General features: G+C 35.8%; 1 pseudogene across 1 annotated transcript; it reads left to right on the top strand.

Annotated features, from left to right (window-relative positions):
- Nucleotides 1–15,310: 15,310 nt before the first annotated feature.
- Nucleotides 15,311–20,209, top strand: LOC149783318 (beta,beta-carotene 15,15'-dioxygenase-like; annotated as a pseudogene). The gene is made up of 2 exons (XR_016414009.1): nucleotides 15,311–15,647; nucleotides 17,437–20,209. The product of XR_016414009.1 is annotated as a beta,beta-carotene 15,15'-dioxygenase-like (transcript).
- Nucleotides 20,210–20,421: the final 212 nt, after the last annotated feature.

Below are 20,421 nucleotides of genomic sequence, written 5' to 3'. Positions count from 1 at the left end.
TGTTTTCAGAAGGAGACATGTCGTTGTATTTGTCTACGTTTTACTTCTTATGATCGCATTGATGGGTTTCATGGAAATTGCACGAGTAATTTCATTATTTAAAACAGCTATTACACTTGGTAGTCTTGCAACCCATTCACGAGATCTCACATCTTTCTGAATTATTTCCTTCGCATACTGATATCCAAACAATCGCTCAGCAAGTGTTCGATGAAATCATTCAACATTTGCCTGATCGCGATGAATTGCAGTATGTCCTTGTCTGATTTTGACGTTATGATTTTTCTTGTTTCTTTTTTATCAGAGATGATACTGCACCAAGAAGTTCCTTGCCGGGATCAACCTGTAGCAACTACGGCCATCGTAGATCACCTTGTTGTCTGGATCCTCGTTGATAAATTTGTTCAAAAGCAGATGCAACCTCAATTGCTGCTTTAGTTGATAGTGGTTCTGCTTTTTTACACCTACTTGCAACGTCAACGACAGTTAACGCGTATTTGTATGTGCGCGATTAACGTCTATGAGTTTTAACGGTATGGTATGGGAAAAACTAAATATATGCGTAACGAACATGATTTGGAGTGCTGACATCAAAATGATAATAATAATAATAATAATAATAATAATAATAATAATAATAATAACAATAATAATGAGGACTTTGTCTAGCGCCTAATCTTTAGAAGCTCTAAGTGTTTTACAACATTAGACAATACCTATAAGTTAAAAATATATAAAGATATGATTACAAAAACAAACACCATGAAATTAGAAAATAATTAAACAAAAACAAAAACATGCTGAGAATATTTAAGGTAGGAAACGTTATTAGGTCTTTAAGTTTTTTCTTGTAGTCGAAATAAGTGAGTTTTGAGAGCACTCTTGAATTGGATCATTGTCTTTGTGTCTATGTTCAGTGGGCAATTCGTTCCACGTTGCTGGGCCCTGGTATGCAAAAGAACACTGTCCATAAGACTTTGTTTTCATAGTGGGAATAATAAGTATACGATTGTCAGAAGAGGAGCGTTAGTATCTTGCTGGTGGGTACACATGGGTGAGGTCGGATAGGTATGTTGGACTAGAGTCTGACAGTGAAACGTAGCACAGAGAACAACTTTTGTGTTTGATTCTGGATCAAATGGATAGCCAGTGTATGGTACAGAGCAGAGTGGAGGTGTGCTCTGATCGTGGTACTCTAAGTATGATCCGAGCAGCTATGTTTTGAACTTTCTGAAGTTTCTGGAGTAGATATTGAGACGAACCAAACATAATTGAGTTACAATAGTCCAGTCTTGAAAGTACTAATGAATACAAGTGTTTTAGTGGCATCAACTGAAAGATATTTGCGAAATGAGCTGCTGCGTCTCTGCTCAAGATACGCAGCCTTGCATATGTTCATGACATGTTGGTGCAATGTGAGAGTACTGTTATGACCCTTGAACGCACTTTTTATTCATAAAGAACTGCTCCTAGTGCAACTTATGATCATAAAATAAACCAACATAATTATCTGACAAACGAATGAACTTACCAAAATGATCAACTTCAATAATTTCACAATATTTATAGTGACATGAATTTGTTGTCTAGTACTATTGATGCTGAAGTTCATTCATGTGCATGTCAGTGTTCGCATCGTAATTATGTCACAATAATTTACAATTGTTTGCAGCAAATGAATATTTCCCAGAGTATGTGTATCGACTCCATTCAAAACAACTAAAATATTCCAGTTATCTCTGATCACTTTAGATATTTTTGTATATTGCTGAGTAACATATATAACATCGGTATATTTATGTCTGCATTGAGAAAATATCTGAGCTGGATTTGATTGTTTGTCCAGCATCACATCATCGTATGCTACGAGAGTATTATTAAATCCATCGAGGTCATCTACAGATAGGGCTTAATCAATATCGGTGATAAAATCAATAATATCATTGCCGTCCTCGTCCAACAATTTTACGTTTTCATTAAAATCTTTAAGCACAACTTAGCATCGTTGACCATCTACGGATGGTGCCACTAAATATAACTTATTCCACCTGAGCCATCACGTTATCACATTAAGCTACAATTGCATCTTACCAAACCTAGATGGGCCTATGATAATATCTCAGATAGAATTTGGTAGTGCTTGCTGATGTTTTGATTGGCTATTGTTTTTGTGTTGCTGCAAAATTAATGACATCCATGTTATACAAATATAATAAATAATTTCAATTTATAGTGAGTTCGATGCAGATCATCCACCCCCACAAGTGGATTAACAATAATAATAATAAAAAATAAAATGTGTGTGCTTACATGTAAATGTGTAAAATATGGCGCAAAAAATAAAAATTTATCTTCCTTGACAAGGCAAGAAAAAAAGGTGATGATATCACTGCTTCATTAGAAAGATTACCAGGAGCTTCATGGGATAAGCATCCAGTAGAAAAACATCTTCCTGGATATAATTAATGTGGTCTTGGAACTCGACTTGATATCCAGCTTAACGAGCGAGATAAACCAAGACCTGGGGATTATCCATTAAATGCAACTGATAAATCATATCACGTTCATAATGTAGCGTATGAAAATAAGGATTTACAATAACGAAATATTGCAGATGTGAAGTTGATTCACCCGTTAAATTTCATTTTAAAAATCTCTCAGAGAAAACCTTGCAAGCTTTCTAGTAAAATCTCTGATGAAAAGTAAACTAGTGCTAGGGGCTGGTAATTAATGCACCGACTATTATAAAAATGGAATCGATTTATTATAACCCAAGAGGATATTGGAGGGTTAGAGCAGCGATTAGTTAACTTGTGATGCAGCAAACATCACACGTTCTGTTGCTGCAAATTGGTTAGCACGACAGGAAATATGACAAATTTATCTTTATGTAATTTTGGCAGTATCTAATTGGAAAGAAGAACCGCAAAGTCCTAACGAGTATCTATCCATGAGCATTGTAAATTTTGTCCCCCCTAAAATTATCTATCAATACATATCCTGGACAGAAGCTGGTTTTGAAATTCTGAATGATCTAGTAGATGATCATGGTAATTTAATACCTTTTGAAATAATAAAACAAAAAACTAGAAGCGATGATTTCTTGAAATACTTCTCCTTAAAATCTAAAACTCCAAAAGCATCGAAAGATGCCATAAAAAAAAAACATTCAGTACATAATAATCTTGATAAGCAGGAGGATAAAATAATGAACTTGCGAAAACAAGATGCACTCAAGTTTGTTTACAAAGATCTTTTACAGGAAGCTAAATGGCAACACACTGCGAAGCAAGAAACTTGGATGCAAGTATTTAATAAAAATATAAGTAGTGAGGAGTGGTCTGAGATTTATAGCCGGGCGAAATGCTGTACCAAGGATACCAAGTTGATCTCTTTTAACTTTAAATTAATCCATAGAATAATCGCTACTAATGATTTTCTTAAAAGAATTAACATATTAGATGACAACAAATATACTTTCTGTAAGAGTGAAAACGAAAGTATTAAGCATCTTTTTTATGACTGCAGTATTACTTCACAGTTTTGGTACCGTTTTATTGAAGTTTTTGCACCTTTTTGCCCAAATATTGTACATCTGCCCAAAAAAGAAACATTCTTAGGAAGTGAACAACTGGACAGTTTTGGTAATTTCCTGCTTATTTTGGCAAAATATTATATTTATACTTGCAGATTCAATATGAAAAATCCTTTTATTTTTGCTTTTAAGCAAATAGTTTCAATGCATAAGAACATTGAAAATTACACTGCTAAGGTAAATAAAAAAGAAGACCAATTTCTTCAAAAATGGACCTCAATAATGAACATGTAACTTGTCTCTTTCTAGCTACGATGTCGTAGCCTCAACTTTATTTGTTGTGGTTGAGGCTACGAACTGATCACATATCATGTAATGGAGCAAAACCTATCATCACTAAAGTAAGAAAAACAAACAGTGTAGAAATCTACTACATACATATGGCTTATTTTGAATTTATTAAGCCCTTACACGATAAAATATATTAGCATGGTTACACTAACCTCACCGTGTCCACCATGACAGATAACGCGAGACTCTCTACGTGACCCCTTTTCTACGTAACTCTTTCCAGACCATATTTGGATATTCTATTGTATGTTATTATCAAACAAGTGGCGAATAATGGTTTCTTCGTGGAATTTCAAAGTTGCCGATAAACCGTATTTACTTTCAACATGGCATCCCGGACGAAGGATTTCACTGACACTGACATCTCCGCGCAGGCAAAGCCACTTAGGCACATCAATGGAATTATTTCCGTATTTCTAAACTTTGTCTGTACATTATTGTACCAGCTCGATCTGAAAGAAAAAGCTAAACTGATTCCGAATTTGATCATACGATGGTTAATATGGAATCGGTTGTGCGTAACTGCACCATCATCCGACGCTCAACGTGATATTGTACTCGGAGATTTCATGAACGTGCCAATGTTTTATCGTCATGTGGAGAACCTGCCGACCAGTGCTTTTCCACGATCGACGAAGTCCCTGCAACTGATGACCACGACCAGAAGCACAATAATTGTGTCGTGTACGACGATCTGAACCTTGATCGACTTGACAACCCGTTGAAGTGTTTTCATGGGGTCGCCACAAAAATGCAGATGTGATCTATGTGACACAACGATATGCATGCAAGCCCAAAGTGATATAGGAGAATCGTAATATGTTGATTATTTTTCGTGGAGTGGATGGACACTTCCTCGACAAATTTCTTCGAAATGATGCACTGGTGATCTTGAGTTTCGGAATATGTTCTAGAAGATCACCCGCGAGCCATACGGTTCCCCCACGATTGATTTAATCATTAGTCTACGGAGCGATCTCAGCAGCGATGAAAATGGTGTCCCAATCTGGACACCAACGTGTCCCATGTGACTGCGTCTGATAAATCAATCAAATAGTAACGATAGATATATAAAATGACGCGACATTTTCTTATGTATTGACCGATATCACACGGATATTAATCAGTGACGTCCGACTTTGCAACCGTGACCTACTATTTTGAAGGTAACACTAATTGTGACTTTAAAATAATAACACTTTCATTACATGGTTCATAAATGTTGTTCTCCATTATCAGTTAGCAGCTGGTCCTTGTTAAAGATCTATGTAGGCCACCTTTTCCCATTCGATTAATAAATACACATGTAAGGTACTTTTCATACACATTCTAATTCGTCATTTGCTTTTCACAGTTTGAGTGGGAATGGGTCATAATAACACACACTGCCAAGATACGTTGATTTCCCTCGTGCTTTTGATCCTTGGCCCTATTTGTGTCTGTCCCATTACGACAGAGAATGTTTTAACATATATGTTGCACCGTGGCTGAATGTATTTCTTACGCAGTCTTAAGAATTCGTTTTAAGCTTTATTATAACGGCGCGTGAAGTCGTTAAGAACAATGTGTTGGACGATTTTTCGGGTTGGATGGGTGGTGTTATTGTTTTTGTTGCTGCTATTTTTTCGTGCGTGTTTCGCACGTGTTTTTAATCCTGCAAATTTGATTTTCTTTGCGGAAGTAGAAAATAACAATATATAAAGATAAATCATTGTCATTTTGTTCCTAAACAGAAAAAAGGACAATACTATATTAGCTTGTTCACGAACTGTCTCACTGGTACATACTCCCCTCCTCGTACGTGTGTTTATGTGTGTACGACTCTATATTATTGTGAAATCTAAGCTCTGAAACATCAAAGAAAGTTTAATTTCGTCAACAAGAAACGCTATCCTCCATATTTAATTCAGAAGGGTTCTCAATAGTAACTTTTAATCATTTACAGACTCGATGTCTGTTGCATGTAAAAGCTTCGCATATAGCGGCTGCTTTTTCAGAAAATGCATTTCTATGAAAACATGAGCTTAATTAATATGCACTCATAATTGAATTTGACCAATATTGTACCTTATTAGGATAATGAACTTACATGTTTTGGATTGTTTATCTATTATTTGAAACTTTTACAACAATCGCGATAGAGTTTATCAGTCAGAAGGTGAAATCGGTACATTTGTCCCTGAATCTTTGCGATAAAACGTCTTGAAATAAATTCATTTCGGTTTAAGTACAGAAGACTAAAGAGCACACAAATTGACCCCTACAATTCGAGTTTTTATATTTACGGTGTCAAATCTTTCTTCCACTTTAGCCTAATCGCTGTGTGTGTCAATATGTAAACATTAAACATGCCATTTTCCTAATTCACTGATCTTGTAGAAAATTATAAAAAAAACATAAGATTTCATGAATTTACTGTATTTGCGTGGAAGTGGATGTTCTCCAGTCGTGTTATAGTCCAATAACGTATAAAAAGAAGATCTAATATTATACATGTAGGACAGTGTCATATAATGTTACACATGTGGGGCAGTGTCATATTTATATGTTACTGCATTTATATGGAAAAATATGAACGAGATTTTTGGATGGAAATACTGCACGACCTTGGGAGTACAGTATATCAATCCGACAAAACGAGTTCATATTTTTCCATACAAATGCAGTAACCTTTTTATTATATGCTCATTTTCTTATTCTGCCTAAGGCTTAATTATATAAACAAAATACACTGCAAGAAACGAAGTGACTGAATATATGCCGTATTTCAAACTAAATACACAAACACAGATTCATCATTACACAACAACATTATTACTGTGCACACAACTCCACCCATATAAATTTGAACTGAGTCGCGCGCTAGACATAACTTTCGAAAGAAAATGGCGTTTTGGTCTTCTTAAAATTGAAATTTGGAGTCATATTGTGAATGAATGCGCATTGTAACAACCTTCCGTTTTCATCTGGAATGAATAGATTTTGACATTTCTTTGATTCTACGAAATTTAAAGATTATGGAGTGGATTTATCTGTGCCATTTCTACATGAAATTCATCGGATTGAAACAGCGAGGGAGAAGCTTGTTGACATCTGCATGTGTGTGTTCTATCATTGAATGTTTGAAATCATAATATGGGAAAAATATGAAGTCTTTCAATTGCAATTATCAAAAAGACGTTATGGAATTTAATGCTTATTTCATTTTGAGTGCAGTAAGGAGGATGTAATTTCACTTTGAATATAGTCGAAATTACGGTAAAATTTCGAAATCTGTAACCAACCTTGAGAAACCGTGACATAGCTAATGTAATTACGATTTGCAGAATTAAGAAAGTGCATTTGGAGGAAATTCAGGATGTAAAACTGTAAGTATATTCTTTGGAAATTTTATTACCATCTAAAGAAGACAGGTTATTCCTTGTCACTTGCATGTTATCTGTAAGGACCTTGTCTGGTGTCTATAGCTTGCCTAAATCCGAAACATTGTATCAAAAAATTTAACGCGGAATGTGCCAAAGCAGCTGGTATGCGACAGTCCATGAAACATCTGATTTATTTCACTCAGAAACAAATTTAATCTACCAAAATGTAAAGCTTCTACTACGACAGTGTACATGATTTGTTTACAAAGTAGTTCCTAATACACTATTGGGCACACGTGAGTTCAATATAAAGTTGCACGTGAGTTTAATATCGTAAGATATTGCACGATTCTGACAATGTAAAGTTAACGGAGAAAAATAAATGAGCATATGATAAAATGTGATACATGTGGGACAGTGTGGGCACGAAATATATTTGTCTGAATATAAATGTATTGAAGATAGGGTCCACTGTCTGAGCGGGTCATAGCAGTGTTGTAAGAGACCTGTGTGAAGAGAAATAGTATATATTAATCGACTGTGTAAGCTAGTTATTGCTGTAATCTGATGAATCTTTGTTAATTGTGATTTCTTCCCCCCCCCCCCATATTATTTTGTTTTCAACATTAAACTAACCTCTAAGACCTGTCCTATTGCATATACCCGCTGGACTGAGAACATAACAGTCAGGTGCTATCAAGATGAGAACAGGTTTGAGGACATTTAGCATCGATGCCTTTGAAACATGAGATCAATGAAAGAATCAGGGCAATGGGCATGACCTGTATAGTCTGGATGCAGTGTCAATGTCTTTACAATCAACTCTTATGTCATCGATAGAGACTTCCCAAAACGATGGTACATTAGCAAATGAGTAATACATTGAGACAACTGTATGTATTGGTTTAGGATGAAAACATCAAAATAGCAACAGTTTTACAATCCGTGTAAAGTGTATGTAGAAGTTTCACAATTTATATTAAGCACTCACGTCAGATAAAATAGCCATGTGTCTTGGGGTAGGAAGCAATAAGATCAGGAGAAAAGGCATTACTGGCATTGAGTTGGTGATCACAGATATTGCTAGTACTGAGTAAGATATTACAAACATTATTGAGTGGGCAGTCACAAACATTATTAGTACTGAGGAGGGGATCACAAATATTACTAATATTCAGAGGGCGATCACAAAGATTAATAGTAATGAATGAGTGATCATAAACATTACTAGTATTGAGTAAGCGATCACAAACATTACTAGTATTCAGTGGGTGATAACAAACATTACTAGCACTGAGTGGGCGATCATAAATATTACTAATACTGAGTGGGCGATCACAAAAATTTCTAGTACTGAATAGGCAATCACATACATTGCTAATGTTGAGTTGATGATCACATCATTGCTAGCATTGAGTAGGTGATCACAGCATTACTAGTATTGAATGGGTGATCACATACGTTTCTAGTATTGATTGGGCGATCACAAACAATACTAGTATTGAATCAGCGAACATTTACAGTGAATTCGCTTTTTTTATTGGATATCAATTTTCACGAAGTTATGGTTACTTACAATTATGAATTAGAAAACTATCAATGATCTATCCATGAAGAAATACCCCGTTTTTGTCATACAGATGTTTATTCACTTGTGGGAGTATACAATAAAACATCACTTGAAATTTTTTAAAATAGATAATATACTTTGCTCTAGAGAGAAGAATACAAATCAAATGGGTAACCAGTAAAATAATGAACATTAATGTTACGATAAGTAAATTAGGGTTGCAAATATTGTAATGCATATAAATAACGACCGATATCTACATGCATATAATAAATAATTTCTGTTCTTGACTTACCTCTTAAAAGTTGCGACCAATTAAGAATTTAAAAAAAAAAGATTTATCACAGGGCTATTCAATGTTCTACTTTGTAATCTATTAATGACCGTACTTGGTAACCGATCTATCATATCCACGTAGTCATATTCTAATAATAAGCGCACTTAAAAAAAAATACTTGATACGCAGTGGACTTTGTCATTAACACCCTGCTAAGATACTAGGTTTTCCCTCGTGATTTAATAATCGTTGGCTCTCGTTTTATCGATTCAAATTAACGATGATGGTTCGATGTTACACGTATTGATAAATTTAAATGACAGTACAGATGTATGGAGTTTATATTACCTATTTACAAGCCATATCTCACCCTATTCAGTTTTAATCATTAGTAAATCCCAATGCGTACAAACAATACATCTTGCAATAAGAAGTCTGTTAACGTTTGTTCATTATGCCTCTCACGCGTCCGATTGTAAAGGCAAGAAAAATCTTTGTTACTGATTAATATCATATGAAAGGAAAATCAGTGATATTTATTTTACTTAACTTAAATAAGATAATCTTTCACTAGGCATAGATTTGTTGCACTTGTATCAGGATCGGATGCATATTGGGACGGAACCGGCGTATACTTCTCCCCAGCCCAGTCTGCAAATGAGTGCGAAACAGTCATTTCATACAGTAAGTCTGCATTATAATTAGTCGGTTAAAATTATTTTATGAAAATGTTAATATTGCAAGAGCTTTCGAGGGAATTACACAAGAGCTCCCATTAGGGATTTCCGTCCAATAAATCCCTCGCTTACTTTTGAACCCATCCCCTATGCTAATTCTGGCACCACCAGTGCATAATCCCCTCGCGCGCGTCCTGCCACATCACAATATTTTGATGTCGCTAAATGTTACTCTCCAGAATTCATTCAGATTTGTCCCTTAGTGGTGCTTTGGAATTATTTAGTTCTAATTTTTCTAGTATCACTTTCTAATAAAATCAATTTTACCTGTAAAACACCGTTGTTGCATGGTACATAGGTTTGCACAAACATTGAACATATAATTCGTTCCTTTCGCTATAAACTAAAATTTAGTTCAATACAGTCCGGAGACAATCCTTTAAACAAATTTTCTTTATTTGCTTACCTTTCCGGTGAAACATTTGCAACAGGAACGCTATATTTTTTACAGTTTGAAGTGACATTAGGGCATGGTAAAGTTCTTTAGTTTTGCGAGGATACCATTCTAAGTAGATACAATTCTTTTACAACACATAAGACTAAAAGGAACACAAATAGACCTTTACAAATAAATCTTAAATATTTACTATTTATGTATTAATATGCAAACGTTGAATTTGTTATTTTAATATTACATTGGTCGCAATCATAAATTCCATTATTAGATTTGCGTAGAAGGAGATGTTCTTGTAAAGTTTTATAATTCAGTAACATACCGGAATAAGAAGTATAATTGTACATGTGGTTTAGTGTCTAGGAGGGTCATGCTGTCTTTTAGAAGTACGTTCATGATGATACATATTATTACAATATTATTACAACCAACTCCATCTGATTGACAGTGTCTACCACACACGATCATAAAATGAATTATTCTGCCACCATAGAAAGCATAGGAACCGTACAGCAGCTGACTACACCTACAACGTCAAGGTTATAAAAACCTTCAAAAGAACCACATGAACCAGTTAAACTACAACCTGGGGCCAAAGCTATGAAATAGAAGCGGACAAGAAGTTGTGTCTGAGAGAAAGGAGGCAATAACACCATCACAGCCACCACTGCCACCATCACAACTATTAACTCTATCTCCGCTACAACAAACTGTACCTACACCAATTTCTCCACCTAAACCGGCAGGACAGGAGGCAATTAAGTCAGACTTATATTAGGCAACCAGAAATATTGCCTGGGGATATTCACAGGACTTCAGTATGGATGACCTATGGTACAATTCAGCAGAAATTAGAACATTTCTGCACGATTTTAACACCCTAATCAATGAAAATGGCCCAAACTACCGAAGGAGAGGATCAGACCCAGTAAAACCAGAGTAAGAAAAGCAGTGCCAAATATTAACAAGAAAGGGGAAATGCTATTGGAATGAACAGTAAACCTCACTGCCATGATTGCCAGCTTATTACAGATTCATCATAGCCTGGACCATAAGATGGCTTCTCCAAATCATTAAGTCTTTGGATATTGATGGATCTGATCGAGCCTGGTTCGCTGAAAGAACGCCCTCGGAGATTTTATGAACTACCACAAGAGTATCCAGAAAAGAAATATCAAGCCACATTTAGGGCTACAACAATTGTCTGAATATAAACGAATCCAATCTCGCTTGGAATCCCGATTCGATAATACTATCGATAACCTAATATCATCCTTTTACCACCTTTTTAAATTAAAACTATACCATCTATTCCGACTTTAAAAAAATGTACTGGTCCCTTAGACCGATTTTATTAGTTCTGATTTCGATTAAAATACATTATGTACCTTACTAAATTTAAGTCAAGATAGGAAAATGTATAACTAAAAGCGCGACTCTAATGATGATTGTAGCTAAAATAGAGTTGGATATAGGGAATCCCAATAATTGTATAACTGGGTACAATCTGAAAATTAGTAGGTCCAGAGTTTCAGGTACGTTCCGGTCGACGTTTGGTTTATTCCTCCCTTCCTTCCGTCCGACTTGGATATTCAAACAGACGAGTGTTTGGGCTGATTCCCACTCGTCTAGAAACTAGGTGTCCCGTTCAGCGTGTACGCACCGAACCTGGGTGAAGTCATTAGAGCTGTATCCAATCATGTTCTATGTCTCATAATACAGGAGAGGACACCTAAAATTTAAAAAGAGTATGTGTTGGGTCCATTGCCATTCATCTTATTTCTCCGTACAGGTCATTTGGGACTTAATTGTCCCACGGGGGAGGAGGTTCTCAGTTGTTCCTCCGCGAATAATTAATTAACCATCGTATGAGGGTATGAAATGGTCACGCATGCCTTATGGTCGCATGCGACCTTAATAAAATAGTCATTCAGTCAGTCAGTCTAGCGATTATTGCCGGCCGATGCAATAATACTTACCCGGCACTACAGGTCCTCAGGGCCCTAGGTAAGGCACAAGCGAATGGTTGGAGCCTGAGAGCCGGAATGAAAAGAATAACATTATTAATGGTATGGGACAAGAGTGAGTTGGCGCACCAAGATATCTTTGGGCATGGGGAAGATGGTAGACGGAACAGGAACTAAAAGCGCAAAGAGAGAAGGAAGACATAAACAAGGCATACCTTGAGCATCCAGTAACCACCTTGATAGAGGTAGCTGAACAAATGACTGAATTACATTTGTTTGAGGCGTTCCCGGAACAGCGAATCGACGAATCACGAAGCGCGTCGAACGTGACTTTAAACCATAGATTAGACTAGAATAGTATGGCCTGTGTTACCCAACGCTTAGAAGTGAAAGAAGAGGGACAGACGCCTTAAATAGAGCTGTTAGCCATGTGAGGAAAGCAATCAAGGAAGAAGATCAGGGCTAAATGGGCGAAGGAAAAAAGAAATAAGGAAAATAAGAAGAAACAGGAAGACTTCGATAGACTGAATAACAACTGGATAATGGTACAAGAAACGTTTAAGAGCACGGGTATCCAGACTGGATACCTGAGGACAGTAAGAAGAATATGAATTTGTCTTTATCAAAGACTGAGAACATGGTGGGAAACAACTGGAGAAAATAGAAGAAGAAACTCAACATCCCTCTTTAGGGCCACTCAGTTACCACGAAAGATATACTCTTCTACTGTTGACAATTTGTTTTCTTTACGTTGTATAAGTATTTTATTGTTTGTGTACGTTTTGCTTGCCCCCATTTACCCATTTGCCCTATACATTTCCCGACCCTATTATCCCTTTTGTCGCTATAAACCCTTTTGTCTCTATAACCCCTTTTAACCATATAAACCCATAACGTCACCCATGTTAAATTTCCCATTACCCCGATTAATTGTTTACCACTTTTTCTATAGTACGTACCAACGTTCCGATATTGCCCCACTTAAGTACGAACGTCTCTGAAGAAGATCAACTAGGAATATTATAAACTAGGAATATTATACATGTGGACAGTGTCTGGGCGGGTCATACAAGTTTCTTTCGAGGGGTGTGTGTGCAGATACAATTTTATTACAACTGACAATATCTTCAATGAAAGTGACTACTCGCGGCTATGATAAGTCAGCGATTGAATAATGCACAAAAATAATTTATTTCGATAGGTTATGGATAATTACACTATAGTCTAATAGTAGTATACGATGGCATAAAAGCCGAAACTCCGTGTACGTGAACTTAACATAGAATATATTATATTAAATACTCACCTTAGATTAAATGTAATCACAATATGATATCAAACAGTATGCAAACGACATAAAAACATCAATTAACTCTAAATGGGCAATCACACATATTACTCGCCCTGAATAAAGCAATGCCAGCCTTCAATGCGTTATCACCAACTTTGCTAGCATTGAATGGGCGAACACCAAAATTACTAGCCAATGGCCGTATTTGTCTAACTTACAATATCAGATATTAAATCGTATGAAACATTCATCATACATGTATCACTTATTTCCAGTACAAATTTGGTATGCAAAATGATGAATAAACATTCAAGTATTTTATCGATCTCACCCCTTTTCATTCTATTAATTGGTCTGAATCTGGGAACAAAGGTACTTTCTCAGCCTTTTCACCATATTGAGCACATTGTTTCCTAAGTATGATTGTTGATGTAATTGAACGTTCATAGACACAAATTAGTTTTACTGACAATCGTGTTCAAATATGGTTCAATTTCATTGAACATTTGTAAAACTTTTGATGATTGCAGCTGTAAAATTTCAACATATTTAGATTTCTTTAGGTGAATCTACATCTTTTTGAATCGGTTTCGAAACTGTTTCTTCATTGGTCGTAACTTTTAAATATTAATAGAGTTCTGCGAAACAGGGCAGGACTATTTTTTTTCCTTGTCTTGGAAATGATGCATCTGGTATCAACGTATTTACACATTATGTTGTGCGTTGCCCACTGTACGCGTTTTGAGACCTACCTTGGAAATATTGGCAATATTTCGATATGTATGTAAGTACTAATCTTTTAAACAGGTAATAAAGTAATCTATTAAGCTTTTACGTAAACTTTAACACATGTCTAGCCTGTTTACCCAATCCTGGCAATGATGAGCAGTTTAGTTTCACATCAACCAAGGAATATAAACAAGCTCGCAGATATTAGTATCGAACTCAGTCATCAATGCGAATTGCTTAGGGGCAGGCTGGTTCGTAAATTATTCCACTTCCTGCCAATATTGTGGGTGTGTCCATAATGGAAGCTAGGAGGTACCCTCTAACCGATTCGAGAAAATCCTGCAATAATTTTTTTTTATCAACCAACCAACCAGACAGCATCCGCCACAACACTACTACTACTTCTTCAAAGAGCCAAGGAACACAAATGATTCAGAAGGGTCAAGGGAAAGAAAGTTGTCAATGGAGCTGATGCGTCTCATTTTCAGATATGCATCCTTACATGTGTTCATAACGTATTTTTGCATTGAGAGAGAACTGTTAAGTGTGATACATAGGCTTAGTGCTGTTAGTTTGAATTTTGCTGATAATTATTCTTTATGTAAAATGATGAAAAAGCATTTTACTAGGCTTTCAGAATGGTGTCACGTTTATCCTCATTCACAATCTTTTTCTTACATGATATCCATGACTTCACATTAGAAAATGCACTTCTTTCCACCTCAGATGGTAGCATCTGCTAAAAATAAATATTGCTGCGATGTCTACATTATTTGCTTACTTGAAATGCGCTATTGATGGACGGCTGATAGAGTAGATCCAGATTTGCCATTCTGCATAATGAGGCGTCGGCAGATCAGGGTCTAGATTATACGATTTTCTTATAACTTAAAAAAATACAGCGTAACCCACGATCTGCAAGCAAATACTGCATCATCATTCTTAGATCTATTCATGTGTTTATACGGAGTTACTTGGCACGATAATGTAGCGATATGCTCTATCGCATTGCTTGTACATTTTGATTTGCATTTGACCAAAGTCCTATTTCACACCCCAATAATCCATATCACAGTTACAAAGATGAAATTTAACCATACCAATCTCATTTCGTTATAAATCACCGGGGAGGAGGAGTTTTCATTGTAGTGATCACTGACACTGGCCAATTATTTAAAAGTTCATTGCTTTGTAAGCATATAACAATTACATCGTCTGAATTCAAACTTTACGATTCCAAGTCAAATGGGGTTAATTGCAATTTGTGTGGTTATTTTGTGCATGGCGGCCATGGTGACGGGTTCCGAGATTAGCATCTCTCAAAACATCGATCCTCTTTCGACTCCTTTCTTCATGACAAATTTGGAGGAGATGGAGGACGTTCCTCTTGTGTTTGACCACCCGCTCCCTCCATGGCTCAAGGGAACACTTGTAAGTATACATCTGACTGGATACTTTCGTTTCTACTGCAGGCCACAACTTTACTAAATTTCTATTACAAATATTCATGAAACAAATTGAGATGTTTCGTTTTCTTGTAAAATTGACATTTCTCCTCGAGGTGTGAAATTTTAAAATGAGAGGGGAGACAGCATTTTATATTTCAATTTTTATATCAGTTACTGTGTCCCTTTTATCGCAAGCGAAAATTAGTACATATGAAGCTAATTTGGCAGAATATATATATATATATATATATATATATATATATATATATATATATATATATATATATATATATATATATATATATATATCAACCGCTTAAATCTGATGTCTGGAAAGAATTTGATCACGCCATTTCTCATTCGTATTTTTCAGTTTGAAGCATCTTGTCGTCATACGGCTTCGCGCTAAATCTGGTTTATGCTGCTGAAGTAGACATTGAAACTTTTTTATTAAGTTCTTCTTGGGGTGGGGGACTTTGGTGATTCCGCATTATTTGTACGATTTGGAAAATATTAGATGAGAATATACTCTTTGATAAATTGTCTGAAACTGATTGAATGGTGTGTTACAAATTAATTGTCTCTCTTTAGAGGTTTTCTCATTTTTGTGACCGCTCCGGTGGCCTAGTGGTTAGAGCGTCCGCCTCGGAATCGGGAGGTCGTGGGTTCGAATCCCGGTCGAGTCATTACAAAGACCTATAGAAATGGCACTAACAGCTATCTCGCTAGGCGCTCAGCATTAAGAGGTTAGTGTTAGGACTAGTTAGCCTGGTGTCAGGATAATGTGACTGGGTGGGACATGATGCTGTATATCTGCATATAATAATAATAATAATAATAATAATAAAAATGTTAATAATAATAATAATAATAATAATAATAATAATAATGATAATAATAATAATAATAATCATTGTCATCATAATGACATCATCCTAATAATCATCAGCTTCACACATCATCGTCATGTACCCTTTTCATAGCTCATACCATGCCACGTTTGGTTTTACAATGATGTTCATTTCTAACAATGTGTGTGTGTGTGTGTGTGTGTGTAAAATGCAAATGTCTTTGCACTAATGTTATTAGTACATGGGGGAAATGATCTTTGATCAAAATAAAGTACCCAATGCAACAGAAAGTCGACAATATTTAAATTAAAAATAATTTAACCAAAGTTGTAATTGGAAATCTATATGAGCTTTGGAAGAAAAGAAAATATGAAAGATTGTTAATGAAAGGATAATGAAATTCTAAGTAAAGAGAAAACACAGAGACAATAGTTCTTGCATACGATTGTTAACGTATAAAAGAGATAAGTAACATGTGAGTGTTCTCGGGTGATTTACTTGCCAAAAAAGTTGGTGCCTGATAAGGTACTCACATGTGAAATTATGTCAGTATAGAAGAGCGGTTCTTGATGTTATTTCCTTAAAAAGATTTCTTTAAACTCTTGGCAAACATAATATACATTCTTAAATGCTCAAATGTCGCATTCACTGAATTAGTGTTTCTTATCTGATGTTACACGCTCTCAGATTTAAAGTGGTTACAGAAAATTTACGTAGAGAGGAATGTATTTCTCGTCCTATTGTTTGGAGAAGAAGGGTGTCGATAATTTAGCTTTTTGTACTTGTTATTATCGCTTTGAAGATTATGAATCCTACAGCTGCGATAAATATGTAAACAAATCTCCAAAGAAATCCTTTCAGGTTAACTTATTCTTGCAGGAACCATTTTACAGATTTAAAGGCACTTTCGTTATTTTACAGATAAAAAACGGATTAGGGAGATTCGAATTCGGACAAAGAAAATTTAGAAATACACTGGATGCTTATGCCAAATTGTCCAGTTGGAAGTTTACTGGAAATGGACATGCAGCATTCTCAACGAGGTTTATCCGTTCAAAATCGTATAATGAATCTCTTGCCAGAAATGATATAGCTCCATACATGACACTGGACGGTACGACTCCCTTATTTAGCCTCCCAGAGAAAATGGAATCCATAATAAATGGCGTCGACAATATGAACGTCAACGTTTATCGCTACCCTGGAGGAAGCTACGTTGCTGTCAGCGACGTCTGGAACTGTTACAAGCTTGACCCAAATTCTCTCTTAACGATCGAAGACATCAAACCCAAAGTACCTAATGCCACAATACTGCAAAAGATAATCGAAATGAGTACAGCTCACCCATTACCGGAATATGGCAAGAGTTCGTTTATTACATTTGTAACGCTCGCGAGCGCTATCCCAGAGATAAAGAGCCGGATAAAGCTCATTAGAGTGAAATCTGCCCTTGAAAGACAAGAGATTGTGAACATTGACGTCGACAGGGTTCCATATATGCATTCCTTTTGACTGACTGAGAATTATGCAGTCATTATTGCCATGCCATTTTTCGTGGATCCCATCAAAATGTTTAAAACTTTCACGGCACTTGATGTGTTTGAATGGGACCCGAGTGCAGGAACAACAATGTATGTCATTAATATAAAAACTGGTGAACTGCAAATTTTGAAAACAAATGCCATATTTTTTCTTCACACAGTCAACGCTTATGAGAATGAAGATGACACAATTTTTCTTGATATCGCCACTTATAATGACACTCGATCCATGCATTTCTTTGATCTGGACGTACTGCCAGATCCTTTGGCAAGAGCGAAGCAACCACCGGCAGATTTGAGGCGATTCAAACTTGATCTCTCAAAAAACACAGTAGAAGTGTCTTTATTCCCGTCTCCATCCAAAACTGATTTGGCAGATCACCTCGATTTCCCAGTTATCAACGAGAAGGTCCGCTCAAATAAGTATTGCTTCGTGTACGGAATAAGGTACAACATGGACGGAGAGGATTTTCTACACATGGCACTGGTTAAAAAAGACGTGTGTACCGGGGCTGGAGATGCGTACTGGAGCCAGCCATATACGTACCTGACAGAGCCCTGGTTCTTGCCTACACCCGAAGCTAGCCGGGAAGATGACGGGATTTTACTCCTTCCTATGCTCGACACACAAACTGGGAAAACCACATTCACCATTTTTAATGCAACGGACCTGACCCTCATTACTAAATCCACCCTTCCTACCAGTAACCCATTTGCGACTCATGGACGGTTCTTTGACGAAATTTTTTAGAATATCAATGTAATAATAAAATGACTAATGAAATGTTAACATTCTAACACATGAAATAAAATGGCCAACCTGGTACGAAGTCCTCACTTGAAAACATTTAAACTCTAATTTGAGATGTCAGTTTGTCTCGTCTTCATTGTTCTGAGCTCCATTTTGAATTTTCGTTTGAAATCGTGTCGTCACGAAAATTCAATGAATATGCAATGTTCCTATTTCAACTTTTGTTTCATAAACTGTTTTTTTTTTTACTGTTCTAAAATGCTCAACGAGAAGCTAAGCAAGCGTTGAAAATTTTATTATGTCGATAGAATTTTCAGTGTGTATTGTTATACGAAAGTTGTTTTGGAACCGATTCTCTATAAAACAATGGCCTCTAAAGGCATGAACTAACAGCTGTATTTTCAAACATCTGCGGAGGACAATACTTATGCTTTGACAGGTAAAAATTAGTTTCTTTGGGAGATTATAGTAGAAACATGGAAGCTGGAAATGGTTTAAAAGTTCTACTGAGTAACAATTCTGAATTAATTCTCGAGGGTTTCATTTGGGAACATCAACATTTTGCGATATGGCAGTACCCTTATTTCGCAACAATATAGACAAACACACACAGAGACACATGAACGGTAATATGCATATTTGCCACAACAATTCGCTACTTTGAAAATTATTGTCCTATAATTTTTTTTTACTAAGGACCAGTCATTCGCTGATTTTATTTTATTCGAATATTACCGTTTTCGTCTGCAGTAAAAATAAGTACACGTGACAAGAAGGAGCATTTCTGAATTGAAACTTCCAAGAATGATTTATTTCAACCACATATTTATTTTCTGAGTTTTCAATTAGATGATAGTCAGGAAAGTATAATATGCTTGATAAATCTTCTGATTATTAGATAAATTGTTTCATCGCTATGAATTTCACTTGTTATTAAAATTTGAAGACAGTAGAAATAACATGTGAATAAAGGAACGATAAAACTCAAATCTGCGCCATCGTTTAATCCACCCATTCATGTACAATACAACCCTACGTGTATATCTGTCTGGTGTATCGATGTGTTTAAACAAGAACCAGCGGAAAAAAGCATGACCTGATCTCGCGTCTTTGTACTGGCGGTTATCATGATTTAAACACACTCCACTTTGTTCGTATCAAAGTAGGCACATAGGAGAGATAAATTACACAGTTTTTCTCTTAACAGGATCAGCATTTATGAAATGGATGTTACAATATTAATTGGTCTTAATTTCAAAATTAATCCTACATATTAAAATGTAGGCCAGGGATTTACAACCGGACGTCATCACTGCTTTCCTAATGACTTCGGTCGGTACATAGTAACATTACAATATCTAGAAATATAATTTACCGAACGTAAATAAATATACAAAGTTTATTGCCTTCTTTGTTACAAACTTTATTCGAGTTCCTGTCCAAACCACTATACATTGCGTTGTTGTTGCGGTATCAGTTTAGGGTTTAAACATAATTTAGTTTTATTATCTGTACGCCCATGAGTGAATATTCATCTAATGGGTAAATGTTTTATTATTGTCCCCTCACGTGGATATGTATTAATTGGACCATTAATTTCGTAGTTGTAGTGAT

Source organism: Sinohyriopsis cumingii, chromosome 14 (genome assembly GCF_028554795.1).
Source record: "Sinohyriopsis cumingii isolate HCF-2022 chromosome 14, ASM2855479v2, whole genome shotgun sequence".
NCBI classification, from domain to species: domain Eukaryota; kingdom Metazoa; phylum Mollusca; class Bivalvia; order Unionida; family Unionidae; genus Sinohyriopsis; species Sinohyriopsis cumingii.
The sequence above is the reverse complement of the archived record's forward strand: the minus strand, read 5'-3'. Positions and strand labels throughout refer to the sequence as shown.